This window comes from Tenebrio molitor, chromosome 1, assembly GCF_963966145.1.
Source record: "Tenebrio molitor chromosome 1, icTenMoli1.1, whole genome shotgun sequence".
Taxonomy (NCBI): domain Eukaryota; kingdom Metazoa; phylum Arthropoda; class Insecta; order Coleoptera; family Tenebrionidae; genus Tenebrio; species Tenebrio molitor.
The window spans coordinates 29,977,658-29,997,783 of NC_091046.1; the positions used below are offsets into that span (position 1 = coordinate 29,977,658).

Genomic DNA, 20,126 nt, shown 5'->3' on the forward strand with positions numbered 1-20,126 from the left:
TTTCATAAAACAAATCAAAGTCTAGTTTGTGAGTTTTGAGGGGTGTTACAGCTCTTTTTCCTAATGCTTATGCAATCTTATTAGAATTTAAGTTCAACAAAACAATTTTTGGAACAGTCTTGAACTTAAAGACATTATTTGACTTTAAAAACCTAACCTGCTACAATATTTTCTTGTATTGATAACTTACATGACATTATTGATTTTTACTGTAGTTAGTCAACAATGTGAATGTAAATGTTGACACTAAGTAATTAAAGATTTACTTGGGTTTAATGTAAAGTTTCATGAACCTTTTGAAAACAAAACAAAACTCGTACCTGTTTATTAATGTATTATAAAATGCTTTGGTAAGGTTTCATATCCACATAGGTATTTAAATGGAATTTTGTGGTTTCACAAAGAGACAAGTTTATTATACTCCGCACGTTTTCAGCTGTCAGATATACAGTCGCGGACAGAAAAAAGTAGGACAATTCTTATTAACAAATTTAGATAAAATTGAGTTGAGTAAACCGGGCTTACTATAATAAATAAATAAATATTTTTAATAGTAACCATAGAAAAACGAAACAGACTTACATTAGCGAAAAAACATTGTCGTACTTTTTTCTACCCGCGACTATAGGTGCATACTTTCAAAACGTTCCCTTTAAAAAAATACACCCAAATACGCTTTATGAGTAGGTGTATAAATGATTAATTATTATGGTTATTAAAAATAATGATGTTCATGTCTTTCATTCATTAAATTGTTCATTATCTAAATTTATCGGATAAATAAGAACAGCGGTAGCAAGACCAAAAACATTTATCAAATCAAATACGTAGAACCTTAAATATAATAAATTGATATTTTAGCAATAGTAGAATGCTTTGGTTAAATTTAAATAATTTGCAACGTAAAGTTTAATAAACATTATTTTTCAATTTCAATATTGAGGAAAAGCATTACTCAATGTCATTTAAAAAATATATCTCCTGTCGGTATCATTCATCATTATCATGACATAATCTCGCAGTAATTTGTCGTTAACAAGTAAATTTTCATTAAAATTTAAATTCTTCGCTTTAGACAAAATAAGATTTTAAATAATTTCGCTCTAAACAAAATCGTCAAATAATCATATTCATTGTTAAATATTCTTAATATTGTATCTGTAACTAACATAAGAAGATAAATTGTGAAGTTATCGATATTATTAGTAAATAAGTAATAAAATTAATAACAAGGGAACAGCACAAATTAATTAACACCAGAAGGATTCGGGGAAAATGGTGACAGTATATGGACAGACAATTATTATTAAGGGTAGGGTTTACCTGATGAAAATTTCACAATTCGTGTAGTGTGGGTTGCATTATTGGAAATGTTTGAAATGAAAAAAACGGCTTTTCAATTGGCCTACTTTTACCTGAAATGGGTAAGTACCTGCCAGAAGGTGTAGTTAATCAGCAAATTTCATTACTAAGCTTTTAGATATTTTCGTCTCCCAAATAAACGTTCAAATGTGAATTTAGTGGTAAAATCGTACGTACGTATGTTTATGTATAATAAGATCTGTGATTTTTTTGGAAGCACGGTGATGGCACCAAACACTTTAAAATTCAATTTCCGAGGGCCCCATACTTTTTTTTTGTTAATTTCGAATTAGGTTTTAGTGTTACAGCTTCCTGGATAGTCCTCAAATTGAAATTTATTTTATTGTTATTTATAACGAAATCGAAAAAAGAAAAGTATGGGGCCCTAGAGGAAAGACGTATCTTTCAAATAAAAAAAGGACCTTGCCTTCATCTGTTGTGGTTTTAAAGATATGGATGTTTAAAAACACCGTTTTTCGACCGTTTCAAATCAGGTAAACCCCACCCTTAACTTAGAGACATTTGTTTGGAAAATTACCAATATAGCCGTTCGGTGTTCAATGTTTTGGACCGTGGAGGGAGAAAAGACTGGAGATGGCATTTCCTATGCTTCCCATGTTAAAAATCCGAACCCTCTAAAAGCACGTGCATCAACCTTTTATGACCCAGTCCACAATGCGCTAGATAAAGAAGCACAATGCGCCTGGAAGGAAGGCGAAGGAAGCTATTGGCCTAGCGTCTATATTCAGAAACCTTTTATGACTCTGTACTTTTCGCGGGCCGGTACACTTATTTGAATTAGTGCCATCTCCAGTCTTTTCTCCCTCCACGTTTTGGACAGACACTGAACTACAGGGTATCTATAAATGATTGTCTGGTCCAGTTTGCTATGAAAACTTGCCAAATTTTGAATGTGCCGTTTTATACTTAGGTATGTAGAATAAATTTGACACTGAATGTCACATTTTCAAGTTAGGTTGTTGGTTGTTAACCAGAGACAAGTTTCAACTGTGTTTTGCTCCCGCTAACATTAATATAATGTATTTAATATGGACACCATCAACAGAGGAATACTCATCTCCCCATCATACCATGTCAGAAGTGACCGTTAATAATGAATTAAAATTGGACATCTGTTTCAAAAAGACGGTACAATCATTTTTTTTTTGTTCGACACTGTCAGAATCTGATAATTTTCTTCTGTGTGAACGGATTTTGAAATATGTCACAACTTGTCAAAACTAAACGTCAAGCTAATTTTAAAGATTTTAAACTTTTTGGAGCCCTTAAGGGACTCGTCGAACAAAAAAACGTTGTATTCAACTACTATTTACAAAGCTTGACACTACAATCATTTATAGATACCCTGTATATGCTTGTACACACATACGACTACACTAGAAATTTGTGCTGTGTAAATTTTCAACATTTCAATAACGTCATTGTGACAATTGAAAAATTCCGCAATTAACAGATTTTTCTAAAAAAACATTCTTGAAACCCGAATACATGATGATGGTACCATTAGAAATATTACTGCCGACCTGGGTGTTAGCAATGTGTTGCGGCGGGTTTATTTTCACGTATTCTAAAATATGTCTACTAGTTTGTGTAACGTTACGAGGCTGGCGGCACAACGAAAATTTGTGTGGGTTTTCAACGCCAACTGGCAATGGGACAATCATTTATAATGAGCCTGTATAAATAAACGTTTAGAAACCGTCACCCCACTTTCGATTCCACTCATTTTGACATGCATATTGTTATTCTGCCAATCAATTTAAACTGTTTAAAGCTCAGATATTCCAAAAATCCGACCTGAATGAACAAAATTAGAGCACTCGTACATAGATAACCTGAGGTAAACGTTCTGTGTAGTAGAAAATGACAAAATAATATTTCGAGTTTTGAAATCTACCACCCAAAAAATACCAATCATAATCAAAACGGTAATCGTAATGGGCCGTATCACGAAACCGTTACTAAAGTTGCTGTTAACTAAAGTTGTGATTAAAGTAAAATAAAACGATATAGATTTATGAAATTATAACCTGCGAGAAAGAGATGAATTCGCCACCATAGTAATTAGAGTCAGAGTCAGGATTAAATTTAATAAGGGTGTCGTGATGATACGGCCCATTGTCAATAAAGTATGGATTATAACTTTTTTTTTTAATGACAGAAAATGACGGCTAAAAGTTTTTGGCCGGCATAGTACGTTCACTCAGCCTAAACTTTCAAAAAATCTCAGTGGCGTCCCAAGTTAACTGTAGTCGTTTTTTATTATCACGATGGTACTCTAGGTAAATAGTCAATCATAATTACTTTTTGATTTACTTTCTTGATTGTATTTTCTGAATAAAATTATTATTATTATTATTAAAACAGATGAACATGACACTGGAAAAACGACAGGGCTCACTACTTTTTGATAAAACGGCTTATAGAAATCCAAAAATATGTCAAAGCAGGTAGAATATACCGACATAGGTTAACTGCATCACTGAATGTTAAGAAGTTATTCATGAAATAATATTTGGCGGTGCCCATGTCAAAAACACAGAGTTGATGCCAACATAGTAAAGAAGATTAAATCCCACACACTTACTTTTTTTACGTGATGTTGACGAATAAATTCCATACCGGGTCCCCAAAACAACTCAGCGAGGCAATGTCAACTCATATTAGGAAATTATGAGAAAAATAATATACCTTTTAATTTTGTTGACATGGGGGCTCAAAATGTGCAGCTTTCATCTCATTTATTTTAAATATTAAAAAAGGTTTTGACTATTTGTTTTTTATTATTAGCCAATGCTATAATAATTCTGAATGATTGAGATCTGGTTTTCAATTATTTACTTCATTATTTCCAGCATTTCCAAGAAGTGATTTTATGTCGGCTTTACCTCAAATAATGTAAAGTAACATGGCTTTGATTTTTCTTTCTTATTTCCATGGATACAACAAAAATGAAATATTTGCAGAGTATTGGGATACATGGAATGTTTTATATTAAATTAATTTTAATTAAACTTTAAATGTTGCCAAATTTAGTGCAACAAATAGGTCCATATCTTCTACAAAAAAGAAGATTGATTTTTTAAAACATTTTTACCAGATATTTTATGACTACTTAACAACGTACTCCTAAGCTGTTCCGCGAATTTTAGAGCACCGGTATAAAAATTATAAAATGTATACGCCCCCGTGTCACCGAGTTGGACCACCTTCCCTAATTTGTGTTAATCTGATGGTCGAGTTCGACTTGTTTTTGCTCTTTTTTCAAAACTCAACAGTTTATGATTTATCGAATTGTTGCGTTACTTTTGCCCCTCACTGTATATTAAGGTTTAATAGGTTTAAACCAATACCTTCTTAGTTTTCTACGTTCTATATATATGTTACGGGTAACGTGTGTAGCGGGGCGAATGTACACATTTACCGGTAAACGTTCATAATGACCGGTTTCGTTGGTAAATGTGCATAGCAATCTTTTTCAGTCACCGTTTTCGCACATTCACCTTACAAACATGGATTGTGTGTACATTTACCAAAGGCGGATGGTAAATGTGGATATAAATTTACTACGACTGAGCCGACGCAGAATAACCGGGAAATCGTATCAACGATTTCGTGTTAACAACCTCGTTAGGGTGGACAAGGTTTTAAGAAATGCAGTTGCAGGGGAAAATGCGAAACAAAGAAGTGCCAGCTTCTACTATGCCACGGTAACAATCCCTGTCGCAATAAGGACTAAATAGCAATTTGGGTTTTCTTAAAAATTGTATATTGTTGTTCCTTATGTTTAGTTTATTTTCTATTTTAATTTGTTATTTTGTTGTTTTTTAAAAAACATACATATCTAATTACATGCATCGTACAGACCTTTCAACATCTTGGTATCAATTGCATTTTTATTTAAGTACTTAAAATTAATAAATCTGCTGAAGCCTGCTCTAGTTCACTAAATAGTGGAAAAGCACTAGGACACTGTACCGGGTGAGTCAAGTTTTACCGCCCGCACGATTAACCCTATTATAGTATTTAACATTACTACATGTACATGTACACTGCTATTAAAAAAAAAAAGCGTACAAGTAGTGAGCACAATTTTGGCTAGATTGCCATATTGTAAACCTATCCTATGTTGTTACTTAGAAACCTGTGACAAAACCCATTCTGATAGCCGGATTTGATAGATGTATTTTTCAGAGATTTTAATGTTTGTAAATGTTTTGCCTTATTTATTAGGCAAGTATTACCAATGACTGAATTACTACAAACACAACTCAAACTTTTATTCGTAAATTTATAGATAAAGGCAACTCTCAACAATCTAACAACAATTTAAAAATTTATAAAAAGCAATTTTCACACATTTGACATACATACAAAATGTCAGTAATACCGTAATACGTTTTCTTGGAAAGGATTAATTAATTTTTTTCACTACTAGTCTCAGAAGGCGTCATTATTGACTCTCGAACCGACCCCAGAAGTAGAATTTCTCTCCCAAGGTTAATAATAATTTTCATTATTAACCAAGGTCAATAATGAACAGCCGTCACCTAGCAACGAAAGATTTTCTTTGATTTTATTGGTTAACGTAGACAGACGATTTTCAATTTTCATAGCAACCGTTGAAAAATGAGAACTCGGATCGTCGCATCGGACAAACAAATTTAATTAATAATAATTATTAGAAAGGGTTTTAACGGATCTAGTAGTGAAAAAAATAATATATACACCACGCTAGAGAAGACAATTTTAAGCCTCGCTTCTTTATTCCCTACTACTACCTCGGCTTAAAAAAATGTCTTCTCTACCTTGGCGTATAACATACTAAATTACTCAAAATAATTAAAGGGTCAAACTTTTGAAAGGCAATATATATTTCATATTAATCTTGAATTTAATAAAAATGATAAATTCGAAAAGAAGGAACATTTATGATCAAAAGCTTAAAACAGTTTTACAGTGGTACCAACAGTTTCTAACAAATTGCAGATAATTAAAAATAACTCCAAAAATTAACAAATAATGCTGAATTGGCATAATTGTTTTTGATGCCATTTCGTGTTTATTTTTTCGGTTTTGACTTTTCAGTACTTGGTTGGACCCCCTCTTGCTTGAATTAAAGCCGCACAACGTCTTGGCATACTGCGGATAAGTCTGCGGATGTTTTCTTGGGGGATTTGTCTCCACTCTTCTAAAAGAGCATTTTCCAATTCCAGCAGTGTGATTGGTGCGTTTTGACGGTTTCTAATTCGTCTGCCCAGTTCGTCCCAAAGGTGCTCGATGGGATTCATGTCGGGGCTGCACGCTGCCACTGCATTATGGCGATGTTCTGTTCCTGAAGGTAATCAGTAACAATTCTCGCTACGTGTGGTCGGGCATTGTCTTGCATTAAGACAAAGTTCTCACCGCCAGCATGTGCACGAGGTTGTATCTGGGTCTGCAGCACCTCGTCAATGTAACGCCGTGCATTCAAAGCACCATTTCTTATGACGACGAGATCACTTTTATCGTCGATTGAAATACCGCCCCACACCATGACGGAACCATTGCCAAACGGGACTACTTCTTGGACTGTACTGGGCAAAAATCGTTCTCCTGCGCGTCGCCATACTCGGACTCGTCCATCATTCGAACACAGAGCAATCCTAGACTCATCAGTGAACATAATCCTTCTCCGGTGACGAATTGGCCAATTATGATGTTCTTGGGCGAAGTGCATTCGCGCTTGCCGCTGATTTCTCGTCAAACGCATTACTTTCGCTGGACGTCTGGATCTCAGGCCTGTTTCTCGTAGTCGATTTCTTACGGTCTGGTCAGAAATTTGTACACCTCTGGCACGTAAAAGATCATTTTGTAAAGTGCGTGCTGTGTTTGTACGTTTCCGAAGAGCTTGTAAACGCAAAAAACGGTCATCCAGCAGCGTCGTCGCTCTGTGGCGACCTTGTCCAGGAAGACGAGTAACGCTTCCAGTGTTTTGGAACCGTCTCCAAAGCCTCCATATAACGGATTGCCTTACTCCCAGCTGTTCCGCAACATATCGCTGTGTTTTGTTTTCTTCTAGAAGAGTAACAGCTCGAGAAACTTCTACTGATGTTAGTTGTCTTCGTCCACCTTGATGGACCCCTCTATTGCGTTCCATCTCTTCAGAACGTTTTCGGAACAGTAAAAATAAAATCACTCGATTCACAATTATCACTTTGTTTTTGCAACGAAATGACTCTAATTGGAATTTTTTAGAAAGTAAAGCTTTTTTGACAATTTAAGTTTTCCTGATTAACAAAAGATTGTCATAGCAACAGATAACCAGCCACCCAACATTTTTGCCCACTTTGTTTAAAACTGACAGCCTAAATAAAAGTTGACCCCTTAATTATTTTGATTAGTTTATTATCCCCATTTACATTAGCTCTCAATACGTGTACGCTTTTTTTTGAATAGAAGTGTAAATGACCAAGATTTACAACTCTATAGTGTCATAAATAAATATCTCATTGTGGGGAAACATCTGTTGACAACTTTTCTAGTAATTCTTAAGCCCCTAAAGGGCACCTTAAACAACCTACGTCAACTTCGTAGCACTTTAATATCAAATTCATTTATTTCAAAAACCTGTGAAATTTTCATGATTTTAATGCCACCAAATTTTTCCTAAATGTTTGAAAGGACTCTCAGGGAAAATTAGGTATATTAAAGCTTTACCTGTTTCATTAAAAATTTTGAAATTTTTACAGATTGTTCAGCAGTGATATACAATCATTCCTGAATTTTTTGAGAATTTTAGATTGATAAGAAGTGGGTGTTTTCGCTCGGGCGGTAAAACTTAACTCATCCGGTACATCTTTACGGGTCAAAGTGCATATAAGAGTAATTTACGTACATTGACCGGTTCTGCTGGTCAATGTACACATAATTGAATCTTTCTCAACATAATGTCGTTTATAATGATTTAGGTAGACTACTTGATCTCTTGGTTGCTGATTCCAACTGTGAAGTACATCATGATTTCATGCCTATGTTGATTGAAAGCAGACATCATCCTGCCCAGTTCTGTTCCTGTACTATTGAGGTTGCGAAGTCGTTTGCTGCACGTTAGATTCCGGATGTTGCCGCTTACAATTTTAGGAAGGCTGCCTTTGTAGGTTTGTATAGAGAACTTATGGGTGTTGATTGGAGTTTCGTATCAGTTTGTAATGATGTTAATGTTATGTGTGAACGTTTCTATTCTAAACTATATAAAATTTTTGTTCTTCATGTACCTACCACTCAAGAAATGTGCGACGGGGCACTATCCTGTATGGTTTAATTCTGCGATCATTGCTAAAATCAGGAAGAAGAGTAATTTTTTCAAAAAATATAAGCGCACTGGTCTTCCATCGTATTTTATAGAATTTAAGAACGTAAGACGTGACGTGAAGCCTGAAATTGGTGTGGCTTTCCGTGATTATATTTCTAAGGTCCAAGAAAACTTAGTCCGTGATCCTAAGAATTGTTGGTCATTTGTTAACAACAGGAAGGGTCGGAATAGGATTCCTTCCCGTATGAGCAATGGTGGTCATTCTTTAAGCCCATTTTTTGAAATTGTGAATAGTTTTGCGACTCATTTTAAGAATTCCTATGATACTGTTGATGCTCCTGCGAACTTGATAGATGTTCCTGGAAATGCTACATTCCATTTGTATAATTTTTTGGATGCTGATATTTTGGAATCCATTGGATTGCTTAAATCGGGCCTATGTTCGGGTGATGCTTCCTGCTTTTTTGATTAAAGACTGTAAGTACTTATTTCTCCATCCCCTTCGTGTTTTATTCAATTTTATTCTAAGGTCAGGTGAATCATGTGGAAGGTTGGACGAGTTTGTCCAATATTTAACTCTGGAGATAGAAGTCTCATCAATAATTACCGTCCCGTCACAATTCTGTCTAATTTTTCTAAGTTGTTTGAATCTGTCTTGTCTGTGTTAAGTGTCATATTTCGGAAAGTCAGCATGGTTTTGTCTCTTCGCGTTCGACGATTACAAATCTAGTATGCATTACGGACTACATTGCCAATGCTCTCGATAACAATACTCAGGTTGACGTGATATACACTGACTTTTCGAAGGCTTTTGACAGGCTTAACCACAACATCCTTCTTAGTAAATTGAGTACCTTCGGTTTCAGTCCTTCTCTTTTATATCTAATTAAATCATATATATCTGATAGGGTACTATACGTTGAGTATATGGGATTCAGTTCGTTTCGCTTTACAGTTAATTCTGGCATTCCACAAGGATCGAATCTTGGTCTTTTGCTTTTATTGTTGTTTATAAATGACATTAATGAGATTTTCACCGTTGATTCCCTTTTATATGCCGATGACTTAAAGTTATTTTCGAGAATACATAACATGCATGACTGAATAGAACTACAATCGAATGTTGACTTGTTGTCCGATTGGTGCTCAAGAAACAAATTGGTTCTGAATAAGGACAAGTGCATTTCTGTTTCATATTCGTGTAAGCATGACATTTGTCGATTTGATTAGAAGATAGACAACCATACTTTGTCTAGTCGTTCCTCCGCCAAGGACCTCGGTATTTGGTTTGATTCCAGGCTGGTTTTTGATGTGCATATTAGCTCTGTTGTTGCTGCATCGTTGAAACTTCTCGGATTTCTATTTAGATCTTGCAATGAGTTTCGTTCCGTCAAATACGTTGTATTTTTCGCTTGTAAGATCTGGTTTGGAATATGGTTCTATAATATGGTCTCCGCATTATGTAACATATATTAACTCTATTGAATCTGTGCAACGCAAATTTCTAAAGTACATATCTGTCTTTTAAGGAAGACGGAATTTATCCGCCGATTGGTGTTGATTATGATTTTTTGTGTTCCAGGTTTAATTTTACCCCCCTAAAAGTTAGACGGGTCAAGTACGGTGACCATCTTCTTTAAATTATTCCACAATAAAGTGGACTGCTCCAGTCTTTTGAGTGGTCTGTGCATCAGTGTTCCTCAGATTTTATCAAGATATTTCTATGTTCCTAGAGCTAATACAAATGTTCTTAATCATTCTTCTTCGTTCAGAATGTGTTCCATGTTTAACTGTTTTAATGATATTTGTGATCTTCATGCTATGCCACTTCCGAGTATACTGGTTGTTATATTGTGTAATTTGGATCGATTGTTCTTTTATAGACACTCTGTACTTTTCCTGCAACAATTTAGCTGTCGTGTTCCAAATTGTTTTCACACTGTATTCAATATCACTGATGGAGTCGTTTCCGAAACAGCAGTAATAATTGTAGTTGACTGTTGCTGAATTCTGTTTATATTTTTCCTGTTTTAGTCAACTTTCATTTGGACAGTAGTCTGTTAGTTGACATATTCAATAATAATAATAAGCCGGTAAATGTGCACATTGACCCTTTTTGGACTCTTACCGTAACATATACATCTCTGTCACCTTCCTCCTCAGGTTGGTATAACAACAAGAACAAGAAGATAACGCGTAAAAAGAAGCATAATTTTCCGTCATGGAATGTGATGAGAACAATATAAAACACAATTAACGTTGATGTTCCCTGACATTATCAACATACGAGTATGTACTGTCAAACAGCAGTTTTTATTGACAATATTTAAATTTTTTGAATTTAATTTAAGTAACATATCGCTGTAATCCACGACGAATAAGAGCCCTAACGACATATGGATCTATTAAAAAAATGTTTGATGACATTATAGCGTCACAGTGGGGGTCGGCAAACTGATCAAAAGTTTCCTAGTAAAGCTCCTTTAATTGCCTGAGTGTGTTACAGCAGTGCTTTTAAAAGTGTGTTGCATTTAGGTGTTTCTGGGGGGTTTTTATAATTAAATGTGTTTAAACTATTTTTAAGTTATATTGTGGTTAACAGTCTTCCCTAACGATCACTCGATTTGAAAGGTACACGTCTTCAATAAAAATCGCCACATATTAAAGAAAACAATTTAACAAAGTACACATGGATGTTTTAACAGAATAATTTGTAGGTACATAGGAAATTTGTAATTTTAGAATTTTATAAAGCACATGAATTATCCCTTACCGATTGTAAAAATGTAAATTTTAACCAATTACATACCTATCTGGTTAATTATAAGAGCATGTGAATTAAAAAAGCATAGCCATTTTTGCAATTCAGATCAAAATCGATCGTGTTGCGTTGTTTTAAAAACTCACGAATGTTAACTGATTTGAAAATGTATGAAAACCAAAATTTGTGTGTAAAAAATTTCAATTTTTAACTTAACAATTTAAAATCTAATAGAAACTAATCGTCCAATTATTCTTTTATTTATTTTTTCTAACACTAATATCTTATACGCTTTCCATGGTGCATTTGAGCTCACACCTTATGTTTCCCATAAAATACGCTTTTCTCTATAAGACACGTCGTCAATCTTATAGAATCATAAAATACGCTCACACATATTATTCAAGTAACATTTTATTCATCATTTTTACAGTAATTATCACAAAAGTGAAAAGTACAATTATTGAATTGGAACTGCCACATTAGCTTCGTGCTCTTGTTGCTAACATCTTCTTCTTCAACTTCTGCTGTTTCATCCAATGCAAGTGCCCGGCCATCGAAAACTGGCAATCTTTACATTTTCTTCAAATGATTCTTGCCGTAGTGTGAATTAACTTTTAATGAAGTTTTAGACACTTACCCCATATCAAAAAAAGCCAAAATGACATCTTCCGTTACCTCCGTGATGCTTTTTATTGTTCCGGCCTTGAAACGAAACATACATCTTTTCGTATTCACTTTTAGACCTCATTGGTAACAAGTTGCCCCTTTTTTCTTATTTCTTCTGGAACGTTTTGGCACATTTCAACGATGAAAATTGTTTTTTTCCAAATTTGTTGATATTATTACCATAGTACTCACGGCAACCTCCCCATTTTGTGTATTGTGACGCGCCTCGAATAATTTCTGAATTTATTAAAATTTCTGATAAGATGTTAGTGTTAGAAAAAATCTTGAAGACAACGCGTGTTTTATAGTTTAAAAATCTCGATCTATTACATCCTCGCTCCCTGCGGTCGCTCTGATTTAAACTACGATCTCGATTTTTAAATCGTCTATAAAACCCTTGTTGTCTTAATAGCTAAAACACAATGCACTATATTCTATTCTTTTTCTTTTAATTGTTAATTGCATTTTGATATGAAACAGTTAAACTGTTAACTCATATTGCATGACTTTTTTAAAAGTTGAACGGTCTTTGTTTATCTTTAGTTTATCGAAATTTATGAACAATAATGTTAGTTATTTGATTAGTAAGTTTACTTAGTATAATATTATAAAGCTTATTATGCTTTACGTTTTTTATATTTTCTCGATATTAATATTTTAATAATACAAATATGGATTCTTGCAGAAATAGATTATCATTCAATTATTTTTTTCTATTTTGCACCTTTAACACAGTCAGTATAACACTCAAACCGGTTTCGAAAAGGAGTTCTTTTCGATACGGGTTTCAGGAACATTTACTTAAATTTTTAATGTTGGCAGTGACTCACAGTGCCTAGTTGCTAGGTGATCATTGCACTTCACACTTCACGACACTTTAAATTCAAAACTTGCAATTGTTTGTCTAGTTACCAGTGTTACCAACCCTTTATATCTGCCAAATTAATTTTCCTAGCATTGTTTTGAACTTTTTTTAATTTAAAATTTAAGATAGGGGCAACATAGAAAAAATATTGTATTACACTCGTTTTATAAGCCATTTCGTCGCACTTGTTTTCTTTATAGCACTTCTCGCTGCGCTCCTCGTGCTCTAAAAGACCCGTGCGACAAAATGGTGTATTATAAAACTCGTATAATAAATTACTATTATCTTACAGTAGCGGTTATTGCCATACGTTATAGATCTGTTTTCATAGCCTAAATGAAGTTTACTCACTAATGATATAATGGGTAGTATGAATAAAAGTGAGTGTATAGGTACTTCATTCTCTAAAATGTGGAGTATACACTCCCAATCCTAATAATAAAATATGAGTATCACCCCAGACAGGAGTACATACTTTTATGTAAAATTTGGAATGAGTAGTTACTCCTTTTTCATAAGATTAAAATTTTTGTTCGTGCTCGGTTCATGTTCAAATTTGTGAGTAGATTCTCCAGTTCAGTTGAGTCTGGTCCGTTGCAGACCTCCACTTCGAAAATTTCGAAATGATGGAGTTCATAAATCCGATAAGAAAATTGACTTGTACTCGAGACCACACATCTTTGTATCGATTTGATGAAGTGAATGTTGAATGGATGGCAACATATTTTATGGGACAAGAGAAAAATTTAAAAAGAGGCGGTGCTTTATCATATGTCGATAAGCTTAAAATATTTTTGAGATGCGTGGGTGATCCGAGCTTCCAGACAGGAGTTGTTGAAGATATAAGCATCCACCAGACAACTGTTTTGAAAATGATTATCGAAATAATGGATAAGATTTTACCAAAAGCATCAACTTGGATAAAATTTGCTCAAAGGCAAAGGGAAGGCTGTAGAAAAAAAAATTACATGTACCTATAAATAACATCCGTTTTCGTGGCCAACACAAAAGACGAGAAATAGTAGCTCATATTATCTACAGCAAAATTTATAGGAACTTTGAATGAATTTTGATGAATGTATGAAGTAGTTTTTTCAATGTTACGGGCCGAATCCATAGTTATTGTAATGTTTATTGATTAAGTCAAAAAATTAGACGAAAACGTTTTTTTAAATTCCTAATTACTTTTTTTTTCTATAAATGCGTAGTAATAAAAAACGAAACAACAAAATCAATTTGAAATTATCTGTGAAACGTGTATGAAAAAATCACGTGCAAATTTTTAAAAACATTTTTTATAAATTAAAATAAACGGGTCGCTGAAATGTTCATTTTCCTGTTGTTTCGCTTGGAGAAGGTTCTGCTCTTTTAATTTTAATTCTTATGTTGTTGCAAGAGCACTAATCTTTGTAATGACGTGCCTAATCGGCGGGCTTCTGATGTTTCATATTCGTCCAATATTTTCTTAGGAGGTATCTCGTGCACTGAAGGTGTGGGTCTTGTGATATCAACCCTTGAGTTGTTTGAATCATTAATATGATTTATATTTGAAACAGTTCCTACAGAAGTTCCTCCTTGAAAAAGCAAGTATGTACATACCACAGAAAAAGACAAGGTCTGAAACATTTTACCCGAAAGAGAATGTATTGAAAGGTTGCTGTTTTCTTTGTAGTTATTCCAGCAATTTTTGTTCCCAATCTCGAAGTATTATTTTCTTATTTCCTGTACGATTTATGTCCGATTTCTTCTTTAATTTTGTTTTCATGTAGTTTACTTTCTTGAGTAATTGCAGAGCACTAATTTTTTCTCCCATATTTTTTTAGTACATCTCTTAAATTTTTCGCTAATATAAAAATACACATTTATGTATTATGTCCAATATATGATTGTTTTTGTTATTTTTTGTTCATTCATTCCAATGCTAATGTGAATAACTTTCTGGTAGCCTTAGGTACATACTTTTATAAAGTTTTAATTTTACCTTTAATAATCTTGAGGAAACAAAAAAATCAATTAAAAATTATTCAAAAACATTTTTAGGCGTAAATTATATTATCATATCGCGTGACTTTATATATTACAGTATACTAAGGAATTCTTTTTAGTTTGTTACAGCACGAAGATCGTGATTGGAAAATACGACGTGAAATGAACTCAAGTGGTGAAAAACTGTAAAGCAATGAATGAAGTTGAAAACTACAGTATGAAAAAACAAAATATAAAGTGTAAAGTGTAGTTGAAGCTCAAGAAAATCTTCAAATGAAGCTTACAAGAGAATGAAAAAGGATACCATGGATCCAGTTTTAGTTTATCGTTATTTGTGACTGCAGAATGGAGACAAAAATCGTGTAAATTTGTGACAATACCATTAGTATATAATACAAATCAAAATGTGTAAGTAAATCAATAACTTTGGTAGATTTTGTGTTTGAACATGTAATCAATAAATTGGTTTATTTATTTATACTGACGTTTTAATGAAATAATGTGGATTATAAATTTTCATTAAGATAAAATGTAACAGTTTCAAGAAGCCATAATATTTCATTTAAAAAATTAAATTATCCCAGTTCGTAGTTCATTTTACTAGTCGTGTTCAGTGTTAAACCCTAAAAGCAAATGAATTCTCAAATGGCTAACATATTTCATTTCTAAACCGACCAAGGCGTGCGTAACTAGTAGAAGCTCGTGAATATTAACATTTTAATCATGTGATCGATGTTCCTCTGAACTTCTGATACATCCCTCTTTGTGTATTTCCAGATCTTAGAGGCATCCGAATTAATTAAATTTTTATAGAGGTATAAAATTTAGAATATCTTTTGAAGAATGTTGGTTATCGCTTTTTCGTAGGAACGTAATTTCTGTTTTAAGTTTACGTGTTTATTTTCTATTAAAACCCAAGCGGAATCTAATTTATACATCGAGCCACTTAATTTGCTTTTGTATTTAACTAAAATTACTTGGTCAATTTCACAAATATTGTCAGAAGTGTAATACTTACTTGCATACATCAAACTAAATTAAATCAGCAATCTTTGGTGTTTACTTTCAACAATGCATCTATTTACAGCAAAAAAAATAACTTTTAAAGCAATTAACAGAAAATTTGCTTGACCTTACCTGTATTGATTATATGACTGTATATCTTTAGATATGTCCAATAAACATAAAAAAGGTGCTTGTAATGGCAGTGGGGGTTATAAAAGCTAACAGACAATTAAGCAAAGTACTTAATTTGAAACCCCGGTAACAATAAAACTTTGATCTGCATCACTTTAGGGAGTAAAAGTTGAAAACTATGTGTTCCATTGCAAGATCTTGAAATATCTAGTTATGTTTTAACATAAAATTACTCTAACAATAAGAAGTAACTTAGTTTATGCTCTTTATGCCGTTGAAAGCTGTATAATAATATAATAGTTACAATTATAGCGTGCTTAAATAATAAATAAATAAAAAATTAAAAAATACCACTTGCATATTTGAATTTGCACGTCAAACTTAAAAATCCATCGAAACGAAATATCTCATTAAGCGAAAAGGACTTGACATTTTCTGCAATCAATAAAGCTAAAAAAAAAAGGAATATGCAGTCGCAGTATAATTCACCATCTTTACATATAAAATTAGGCATTCTAAAAAATTTCGTTGAAGCAAAAAATCGATGCTACTGCTTCTATGTATGTTATAAAAAAAATATAAAATTTAGCGAGGTTTAAATAAAATAAAATATTTTAACCAAATAATATTCTGTTTAGGCACCCTTAATGACAAAGGTAATTTTACGTACTCCCATGCGGACAAGAAGTAACTCTTTTTCGGACGCACTTTTCAAGGCATTGACTGTGGCGCCATCTGTTGGTCTATTTAGTAAGTTAACAACGAAACCGACAAAACCGAGTAAACCGACTGCAAATCAACGAATATTTGACAGTTAAATTTACCTCACCTAATTGTTTTATTTGCAAGTGTTGTATCGTTTACTTTTGGTAGTGGTTATTTGGCGAAAAAGTAAGAAAATGAACGATACGCCGCCGGACATTGCAGACAAAGCAAGCGCTGCAAAACAAGACTTGCTTCCGAAAAAATCTGGAGACCTGTATAACATTGAAAATGTCGACCATAAAGTCGAAGATTTATATTTCTTCGCTTTTTGTGAAAAGAAAGCAAGTAAGACATTTTCACTGGATTTAGTTATTTTCTTCTTGTTGCACCATTGTTGTTAAAATGCATTACCATAATGAAATTATAATTTTTTCAAGGATGTCTTTTGCTTTGTAGTTCGTGCGGTTGAATAAAAAATTTAATGTGCACCTCGGCCAAAAAGTGCCTTTTGTCCTCGCCTGTTTTCAAGTCTCGGCTCCGCCTCGACTAGAAAACCCAGACTCGGACAAAAAAGTGCATTTTTTGGCCTTGATACACAAATAACTATTTTTTGTTCGACACTGTCAGAATTTGAGAATTTTCTCCTGTGTGAACGGATTTTGATAAATGTCACAACTTGTCAAAATGAAACGTCAAGCTGACTTTAAAAATTTTAAGCGATTTGAAGTCTTTAAGGGGTCGTTGAACAAAAAAAAACGTTGTATTCAGCTCGTTCGTGTGTAAATTGGGCTCTTTTTGGCACTGACCCACTCATGCCAAAAAAAGCCCAACTTACACACGAACTTGTTAAATACTATTATGGAATGACAATGACAAACTTCTTGGAAAATAACAAGGCGCAAGGCGAAGAAGATTTTATGAGAGAACTGCTGTTTATTCCTTAAAGCAACATTTAATTAACGATGTTATTTTTATGTTTAACATTTCAAATGATATAATTCTTTAAATAATTTAATTTCAGAATTTATTTGATTTATAGTTATTTAAGATATAAGTGTAAAAAGTTATCCTTTATTGCACGAACGGGTTTAAAATACGACCGAGGTACGAGGGAGTATTTTAAAGGATGTGAGTGCATTTAACAGAAACACAACATATAGAAATTTTAATTTTAATTGGGTGCGGGGATAAAACTAGATAAAACTAAAACAGGGGGAATTTCTTCATAAACTTGCTTATTGTCAACAAGCTAGGGGATTGCAATTCGAACATTTAATTCCATAATTTTAAGTACTTACTAATACAGTTTGTAACTTGTTTTTGTTCGTTATAAAATTTATTTTGTCCAAATTTATTTTTTTTTTCTCAAAAATTTCCTTATGTAAGGTAACAAAATTTTTATACTGGCGTTTAGACAATGAAAAGGGCTATCAGAATCAAGAAGAAAAATAGGGGGTTTCCATTTAAAAATAGTATCGATGACGTCATAACTTGAAAACAAATGAGTGCTTGGAATTTTCATTGATACTAAAACATGTATTTTTATAAACTAAAATTGACCTGTCCAAAGATTTTTTTGAAAAAAATTTAGTTTAATTTTTAAGGATTTTATTCCATACTTTTGCCGCTCACTGTATATTTGCATACGTAGAAAACATTTAAAAATGAATGTTTAAGTGAAAATAATGATATTCGTTTCTTTCAGTTTTCACAGGTGGTTTTGACCCGTTGTTAATATAAAAGTTAAATGCCTATCAGATAAAAATTATACTTTAGAAATAAGATGAATAACTGATAGATTTTAATCATAACACGACAGAAATAAAAATAGTAAGTATTTTATAAAATTTTGCTCCAGTTCAAGTCGACTTTTGTCATTTTAATCGTAATTTCCTATAAAAATATTTTACGTGCAGATAAGGTATAATTATAAACACTTATAAATCAGTAAGAAGTGTTGAAATATTTAATTTAACAGTGCAAAATCATATTTAACTTAGTGGAATAAAAAAGACGTCCGTATTTTCACTGTCGGCCTTTTGTAGGTATAGAAGGTGCCATTAAATTAGATAAATAATAACAAGAAAACCAAAAAAATCTCATGGGATTTAGAGTTCAATTTGCACTCGACTTGTGGAAGCGGTTCTTCGCTTCCCGAATTGCCTAAAAAAACCTCTTCTCAGTTCTCTGTTTACCGTGTTTCTGCCCACCAATTTTTGATCCTCGCCGCTCTGAATGACCATCACCGGAAATAGGTTTCTCTTAATGACTTAATTTTATAACGCGGTCCTCACATTTCATTCCCAATTTACTAAAACGTTTCATTTGTGCGCCAGACTTTTTCTAATGTCTTTAAATGAGAATAATTTCGTTAAATATTCCATTTCGTCGTTGCCAAGATTTTTAGAAAATAACGAGAGATCTGCTTTCATTAAAAAGTTATATTATTGGACTTATTGTTCGTTTATTGCGGAACTGCTCTGAGTAACTTAAGCTTCTTTGCGTCTTAGGGTGTCTGTTTAGTGATAAATGGATGCAACATAGTTGTCCTTTTAACTAAATCAATCAAGCAACCAAATTGTATTGGCCGTATCTAGTGAGTTAAATGAATAGTTAACATCTGACGAACAGCTCACAGACATGTTCCAATTTACATGAAATAATAGTCATGAATAGTCAAGTCCAACTTGAATACTGATACAATAATTACAAGATCGATCGCCTCGTGTCTTAACCTCCAAGGATCGAACTGTCCTTAACTTAAATATATCGTGAAAATTATTGCAGTGCGACAGTAAAATTACACACATACCTATTAGATGTGTACAATGATACACAATCTGGAAGGTATACGAATTGAAACACAAACTTTATAATGAAAGTGTATTTTCTCACAAAAGCCCACAGATTCGTATTTGTTTACTTCATTTAAGAATCAAATATGTAGAACGTTATTATATGTACATATAACACATTAATACAAAATGCGTCTCTTTTCATCGGATGAATACATTTTGTGTTTGACATGAGGAATTTCACGGGATTATTGTCTTTTTTTGTTTTGACAAAGGAATATTTCCAAACTGGATGAAAACGATAAAATTTTTGGATGCATGTTATTTTAGGTTCTTTAGAATTGACGCTTTTGTTAGCAGAAGCTAAATTTGCATATGGTTTAATGGTTTAACATGGGTTGAATACTCCAGTTGTTTAGTTAACATAATTTAATCAGAAAACCGAAAAGGGTGAGGATAGGAAGGTCTGGCAAAAATTCACACAGGAAAAGCAGGATTTCGCACAATAACAGCCAAGTTAATATCAACGGA

The 20,126-nt window shown here is 33.1% G+C and overlaps 1 protein-coding gene across 2 annotated transcripts in view; it reads left to right on the forward strand.

The window, feature by feature from the left end:
* cmpy (crimpy) overlaps positions 1-15,436 on the forward strand; it is a 91,075-nt gene extending 75,639 nt beyond the window's left edge. Inside the window, exons 3-4 of one of the 2 annotated variants that reach the window (XR_011160481.1) lie at positions 8,334-8,522; positions 15,078-15,436. The gene's annotated coding sequence lies outside the window, so the exon portion shown is untranslated. The remainder of the gene's footprint in view (positions 1-8,333; positions 8,523-15,077) is intronic. The other variant, XM_069051616.1, reaches the window with a different exon arrangement.
* Positions 15,437-20,126: the final 4,690 nt, after the last annotated feature.